This window comes from Cervus elaphus, chromosome 21 (assembly GCF_910594005.1).
Source record: "Cervus elaphus chromosome 21, mCerEla1.1, whole genome shotgun sequence".
NCBI lineage: Eukaryota > Metazoa > Chordata > Mammalia > Artiodactyla > Cervidae > Cervus > Cervus elaphus.
Genome location: NC_057835.1, coordinates 26992085 through 27000099, shown reverse-complemented (window position 1 = coordinate 27000099; position 8015 = coordinate 26992085). Strand labels below are relative to the sequence as shown.

Genomic DNA, 8015 nt, shown 5'->3' with positions numbered 1-8015 from the left:
AGAAGAGTCTACGTAAGCACACTATTTAGAGGTGCAGACTTAGACAACAAAATTGATAGCAAAAAGTTGGGAGACTCTAAGAATTTGTGTGACATCCTAAGGGATTTGGGGGGCAGTGGGTGGGGGAAATAATTCTAGTGCAACTATTTGACTCTTTGATGTGCATGTATAACTGATGAAAATCAAGACTAGATTCAAAAATAAAAAGAAATTGAATGTCTGGCTAGGTCTTAGGAGAAGATGGATGATAGGGACATATTTTTTTTTAGGGGATAGCATGAACACAGTCCCCTACTACCACAAATTATGTGGTTGAGATTCCCACATTTGGGGAAGTCACAGAGGTCAGCACATCAGGAGTGCAATGGATGAGCCTCACCCTGGGAAAACTACCTTCCTGATCATGATATCTCTCCTCCCAGGTGAGTATGATAGGGACATATTTTAATGTGGTTTTTCTATGAAAAGAATTTTAATAAACAAACAATATCAAAGTGATTGAACTAAATATTTTTTTGATTATGCTGATACATGTGCATTAACTATGAGTAATCCATACTTTCTTTATAATAGAGTAATAAAACACTAGTCTCCCCCAAAAGACTAAAAGAAAAACACAAGCCACCCATTCAGCTAAGGAAAGCAGAAGCAGCTGAGAAGGACTGAACTAAAAGCAAGACAGCTTCCTGAACACTGCTGGATAGGGCATCAGATTACAAAAAGGGAAAACCTAAAGGTCTATGGAATAACAGAGTGCAGCCAGAAGAAATTTAAAGGGAAAGGAGGGGAAAAAAATAACCTTGACAGAATAATGGCAGCCAATGCCAGAAGCCAGTCCTCTTACAGAGGAGTCGAGTTACAGAATCTCCCTGGCTTCAGAACTGGAAGTAGACCTTGCCCCTTTTAGGAACAGTAAATCTCATATTAGAACACACTATACTGTCCGTCTGACCAAATATTTGTCAAACACTCAGTAATTGTGACGTCCTTAAGAAATTTCATTTCTGCCACAAGATGAAGAGTAAGGATCTTTTTTAAAGACAGAAAAAATAACCTGTTTTCTCCCCTATTTCTAAAGTGAATGTCATGACAAGGGTCACACTGGTCTACTCTGGGTAGATCACGTGACCATCACTCATTGTCTCCTGGAATGTTTCTTTCCACAATTATTTCTGAATTTTCTGCTATTGTGTATTTCCCTGGTGGCTCAGTGGTAAAGAATCTGCTTGTCAATGCAGGAGATGCGGGTTCCATCCCTGGGTCGGGAAGATCCCCTGGAGAAGGCAATGGCAACCCACTCGTGCATTTTTACCTGGGTAATCCCATGGACAGAAGAGCCTGGCAGGCTATAGTCCATGGGGTCACAGAGAGTCGGACATGACTTAGCATCCAAACAACAACAACAGGTCCACTATCCAGTATTGGTTTTAATTTAGATTTAGATTTAATTTAGATTTGAGGACAACTTTTAGATTACATTTATCAGCATTCTTCCCACTGTCCATATTTTACAGATTTCTCCTTAGGCAACAAAAATCTAATTTTAAAGAAGTTTTTTTTTTTTTTTCCTAATTCTCTGAAGAGGGTCCCAGAGTCAGATCTTTATTTGGAACTCACAACCGGGCAGGCACCTGATGAGAGTAGAGGAAACCCCATGATCGGTGTTTTATTTGTGAAACTGAAAATGAAAGTCACTCAGTTGTGTCAGACTCTTTGCGACCCCGCGGACTATACAGTCCATGGAATTCTCCAGGCCAGAATACTGGAGTGGGTAGCTGTTCCCAACCCAGGGATCGAATCCAAGTCTCCTGCATTGCAGGCGGATTCTTTACCAGCTGAGCCATCAAGGAGGCCGGTAAAGAGGCCCAAAGACCTCATGGAAGAGACCATTAAGAAGCTGGGGCTGTTATTAACAGCTGGCCCCCACCCACAATCCCTCTGCCTCTCCCCATCAAAAGGACACAACCGCAACCAGGAACAAAATGACTTCTCCTTAATTGGGAGGAACTGTTCAAATGGAAAATAAATTTACCCTGAAGAGGATATCAGGGTTGCCCTAGAGAAGGAAGGAGAAAGCTGTTTTGAGGCTCCTTTCAGGAATTTGCCCCTGGAGTGAGTGGAGGCTTTATGTGGAGTTGAAAGGAGAACACTGGAAGGAAGGAGGCGCCAGGGGGCGCTGCTGGCTCACTGCTGGGGTGCGCTTCTCCGTGCCTGCGAAGAGGAAAGTCCTCAAGGGATAGAGGGCAGCGGCCTGGGGAGGTGTCAGGACACTCACAGGACAGGCAGGCAGTGTCCCCAGCAGCGGGAAGGGGGTACCCGTCTCTCCTGACTGTAGCCATGTTTGGTGACTGTGCCGTCTGGGAAAGTCGAGGAAACCAAAGAGTGAATCAGTCATGCTTCTTGTTTTCAAGGAGCTTTTAGCCTACCACCAACAGTTTTACTAAAACTATATATATATATTTTTAAATAAATACTTTACATACCACATACCAAAATCATTTCCAGATGGATTAGAGAGCATCTGTAAAACTGGAGGAAAATAGAATCGAATAGTTAATACGAATTTGCAGGAGGAGATCTCCAAGTTTTTATAAAAGCAGTGAAAAAATGTATAAAGGAGATTGTCAGGTTTAATTATATAAAACTTACAACTTCTGTATATTAAAATGTGAATAAATAAAATATGAACAAGGGACTGAGAAAAATATTTAGCCAAAATGTGACTGGGAAAAAAGGTTAATTTTTTTTTTCTATAAAGAACACATAAAAATAAAACTAAAAAATTATCATGCCCTAATAGGGAAACAGAAAAAAATCTTGACAAGTCAATTCATAATAAAGAAAATACATTTAGGACACAAATATTAAAAAAAGGAAAATATCTCACAAGTACTGAAGAACTGCAAATTAAAAATAGTGTCTTAAAAATACATACCTGCACAAAATCCTTACTGCTAATGAAGTTGTGGCAAAACAGGATCTTCCATGCACTGCTGGTGACAGGATAGGATACAATAATTTGGAAAGTACTTGCAGTTTGGCACTGTATATCAAGATTCTCCAAAACATTTATATTCACTGATTCAATAATTATGTCTCTGGAAATCCATCTTACCAAATGCTAATTAAAACATAAAAGAAGCAGTTTGATGAACAGAATGTTCACTCAGGGCCATTTATTCTGGAGAAAAATTCAAAACAAGGTAAATATCCAAAATGATTAAATAAATTACAATACACAGTTGATTCAAAATGTTATGATGGTGGTGATAATATGAAAATACTTGTACTACATCATTAAGTGAATGAGGAAGAGTCTAAAACTTTGTATTAGTTTGTTACCTTTTAAAAATCAACACATTTTTCATAAAATATACAGACAAAAAGACTGAAAAGTTTTGTTTGTTTGGGGCTGGTTGTCTGGGGAACTATGAATGTTTCTTTTCTTCCTTTTTTAAAACTCTTCTCAAATTTCTAAAAATTCTTTATAACATAAACATTTAAAAATGAAAAGTCACAAAAGTCACTTGCATTTCTATACATTGACAATGAACAATCTGAAAAGAAAATCAAGAGAACAACTCCATTTGTAATACATCAAAAAGAATAAATACTTAGGAATAAACCTAACCAACGACATAGAAGACTTATACCCCGATAACTACAAAATGTTGCTGAAAGAAATTAAAGAAGATACAGATAAATAGAAAGACATCTCATGTTCATGGATTGGAAGACTTTAATATTGTTTAAAATGCCTGTACTACTCTATCTACATATTCAACATAATCTCCATCAAAACCTCGATGGAAAATTTTCAGAAATAGAAAAATTCATCCTTAAATTCATAGGGTATTTCAAGGGACCTCTGATAACCAAAACAATTTTGAAGAAGAACAAATTTGAAAGCCTCACACTTCCTGTTTCAAAACATTACAAAGACCCAGTAAGCAAAAGAGCATGGTACTAGCATAAAGACAGAGAAATTGACCAATGGAATACAATAAAAGAGCCCAGAAATAAGCCCTCACTTACACTGTCAAATGATTTTTGATAAGGGTGCTGAGACCACTTAGTTGGGAAAGGACTGTCTCTTGACCAAATGGTTCTGGGAACTGGATACCCTCATGCAAAAGAATGACATGGGACCCTTATACTATATGCAAAAATTAAGTCAAAGTGGATTAAAATCTAAACATAAACCCTAAAACTATAAAATTCCTAGAAGAAAACATAGGAGGAAACCTTCACGATATTGGACTTGGCAATAATTTCTTGGATATGACACTAAAGGCATAGGCAACAAAAGCAAAAATGAACAAATGGGACTACACCAAACTTCAAAACATGTGCACATAAAAGGAAACAAAGTGAAAAGGCAACCTAGGGAATGGAAGGAATTATTTGCAAGCTGTGTATCTGATAACGGGTTACATTCAGGATATATGACAAACTCCTACAATTCAACAACTAAAATCAAATAACTTGAATTTCAAATGGGCAAAGGAATTCAGACACCCCCAGAGGAGATATACAAAGCATATGAAAAGATGCTCATTATCACTAATCATCACAGAAATGCAAATCAAAACCAAAACAAGGTATCACCTAACATCCATTTGGATGACTACTGGCAAAATATCCCAAAATATCAAGTGTTGAGGATGTGGAGAAATTGAAATGCTTGTGCACTATGGGTGGGACTGTAAAACTGTGCAGCAGTCTCTATTGAGTATTCTTTTTAATATTTATTTATTTATTTGGCTGCTTCAGGTCTTAGTTGCAGCACTGAGGACACTCAGGATCTTCACTGAGGTGCAGACTCTTTAGCTGTTATGCATGGGCTTAGCCGCCCCACAGCATGTGGGATCTTAGTTCCCCGACCAGGGATCAAACTTGCGTCCCCTGCATTGCAAGGCAGATTCTTAACTACTGGACCACCAGAGAAGTCCCCTCTATTGAGTATTGAAACAGTATTGAGGTTCCTAAAAGAAATGTAAAAAGAAACTACATGTGATCCAGCAGTCCCACTTCTAATATATATAAAAAGAACTGAAAGACAAACTGTGGTTATTCAGACTGGAGTATCTGGCAGACATTTCCTGGGGAATGAATGAAGTGAGCCCATTAACAAGGAAAACAATCAGTAGTCAGTTATCAATAATAAAAATCTGAGCTTCAGGCAAAAATTCGAACTATGGAAAACATGTAGCTGCCACCATGAACTTGAATCACAGCATCCCAATACATAACGACTTTACTGTAGTGATGTTAACAGATGTGACATTTTAAAATTATATAATCAAACATTTAGAAGAGCTGCATAAGCCAGTGAATCAATATTTTCCAAAGGACCAATGCACAATGTTGCAAAATTATGCACGAGTAAATGTAAAAGATCCATTCAAGGTACTAGTGTGTGTGTGTGTTAGTTGCTCAGTTGTGTCCGACTCTTGGCCACCCCATGGACCGTAGCCCGCCAGGCTCCTCGGTCCATGGAATTCTCCAGGCAAGAATACTGGAGTGGGTTGCCATTTCCTTCTCCAGCAAGGCACTAGAGACTGATGTTTTTTTAATGTAAGAGAGTACAAAAAGGTCAGGGATATGGTTTCAGGTTCCGACTGTAACTAATCTTTAAAAAAATATTACTGGGACTTCCCTGGCAGTCCAGTGGTTAGGACTCTGCTCTTCCAATGCAGGGGGTGCGGGATCAATCCCTGGTCAGGGAACGAAGGTCCCACATGCACGAGGTGTGACCAAAAAATAAAAATTAAAAAAAAAACAAAACTGAGGGACTGCAATAAAAATTGAGATAAAAGCAGAAATCAATGAATCAAAAGACTAAAATAAAACTTAAAAAAAAAGGAAGAAACTACCACTCACCCAGCTTTGGTATATCAAAGACTATCCATGAATATCTGAAAAGATAATTAAAGTTATCCTCCTTTTACCAGCTACATATCTGTGCCTCTACAAAAACAGAGTATTATGACAGACTGGATGCAGAAAACAGATATGATATTTCTTCCTCTATTACACCAGACATTAAAGAGATTTGCAAAAATGTAAAAACAGTGACACTCTTCTCACTAAACTTTTTTTGTTATGGAAAATATCCTTATTTTTCATAAAAATATGTGGTGCCAAAGAAGCAACTCTGAAAGTTTTTCTTGCATGCCCTAGAAAAGTTTACAGAGTAGTGTGGTAATGGGTGCCCTAAAGATTTGGTAGAATGTATGCTTTTTTGAGAGGTAACTATAAACTTTAACTTTTTAACTATATACTTTCTATGGTAGTTTATTTGTCTCAGTCTCTCTTTTCTGGAGTCAGTTTTGGCAACTTAAATGTTCTAGAACAATGACTCTCAAACTTTTTGGTCTTAGGAACTCTTTATATGTTTAAAAATTATTGCGGATCCCCAAGAGCTTTTGTTTATGTGGCTTATATCTACAGATATTGGCTATGAAAAGTGAAAGTGAAAGTGGCTCAGTCGTGTCCAACTCTTTGCGACCCCATGAACTATACAGTCCATAGAATTCTCCAGGCCAGAATACTGGAGTGGGTAGCCTTTCCCTTCTCCAGGAATCTTCCCAACCCAGGGATCAAACCCAGGTCTCCTGCATTGCAGGCAGATTCTTTACCAGCTGAGCCACAAGGGAAGCCCAAGAATACTGGAATGGGTACCATATCCCTTCTCCAGCAGATCTTCCCGACCCAGGAATCAACCCAGGGACTCCTGCATCGCAGGTGGATTCTTCACCAACTGAGCTATCAGGGAAGTCCGGTATTTGTTATATAATAGAGACTAAAAATTGGGAAATTTAAAAACATTTACTTATTTAAAAATGGTAACAGATTTAAAAATATAGCAATGAATAAATCTGTATATTCGCAATGTTGCAGTTATCTGTCGCTGAACAGAAAAGCCAGTGGGCAGATGAAAATAGCACACGGTTATGATCTCACTTCCTGCGGATCGGGAATCCAGGCAGGCTCAGGGGAGACCCCGCTCAGGGTCCCTTGTGAAGGCTGCACTCAAGCTGCAGGCTCCTGCAGGGGGAAGAGGGCTCCCAACACCCAGAGCATCTGGCAGCATCTCAGTGCTTCGGGGCTGTTGCACCGGGAGCCTCAGCTCCTTGCTGGCCACAGATGCCTTCATTCCCTGCACACACGCCTCTCCATCCAGTGTCTCCCGTGGGGATAGCTGCTCCACCAAAGCTAATGACTGGGGGCCAGCAGGCCAGGGATCAGCACCTTAGTTAATCTATTCGTGGAGGTGAGAGCCCAGCACCTTCCCTGACGAGGAGGGCATGATCACAAGGACAGGAATTGCAGGTGGGAGGGCGAGCGTGGGGGTCTCATCAGAGGGCGTCCCCATACAGGAGCGACGGGGCAGAATTCACCCGTGGTGAGAGCCGGGGGCTCCACTCTTCTCACAAAGGAAGGCAAGCTGTAGAAATCTTCCCCAGTGGTCCAGTGGCAGAGACTCCGCAGGCCCAATGGAGGGGGGCCCAGATTAGATCAGGACGTCGGACTCACAAGGTGTGGCTATAGAAATCCTCTGCAGGCGACCTGTGAGAGCTAGAAATTCTTCAGGTTAAAACATGTAACTAATCTTTACCAAAATATTACTGGGACTTCCCTGGCAGTTCAGTGGTTACGACTCTGCGCTGAGTAATTCTTCAGGTTGAAACAAGAGACAGTAGCATCTCTAGGCCTGCAGGCCTAGGAACAGGAGGATTAAAGGGAGGAGGGGCGTACTGAGGCCCAGAGGGCCCGGCATTCAGCCCCACCCCTACAGAGAATTCCCTGAGCTCAGCAGTTTAATAAGATTGAAAATTACCAACCCCGAAGCAGGCTGCACATGTATCATCGTCAGTGAGAAGACCTTCCTGTGTCCTTGGTTCTTTTCCACTGCTCACTCTGTGGACCAATGTTAATGAGCAAATAGAGTTAATTGACTGTGACTTCTTCGGAATTGAAAACTAAAACTTGAAATCGAGTTTTTTAAAAAA

General features: G+C 40.2%; 1 non-coding gene across 1 annotated transcript; it reads right to left on the bottom strand.

Moving 5' to 3' along the window:
• Nucleotides 1–266: 266 nt before the first annotated feature.
• LOC122679719 lies at nucleotides 267–430 on the bottom strand. Its single transcript, XR_006336509.1, has one exon. It is a non-coding gene; the product is annotated as a U1 spliceosomal RNA (small nuclear RNA).
• Between the last annotated feature and the right edge of the window lie 7585 nt (nucleotides 431–8015).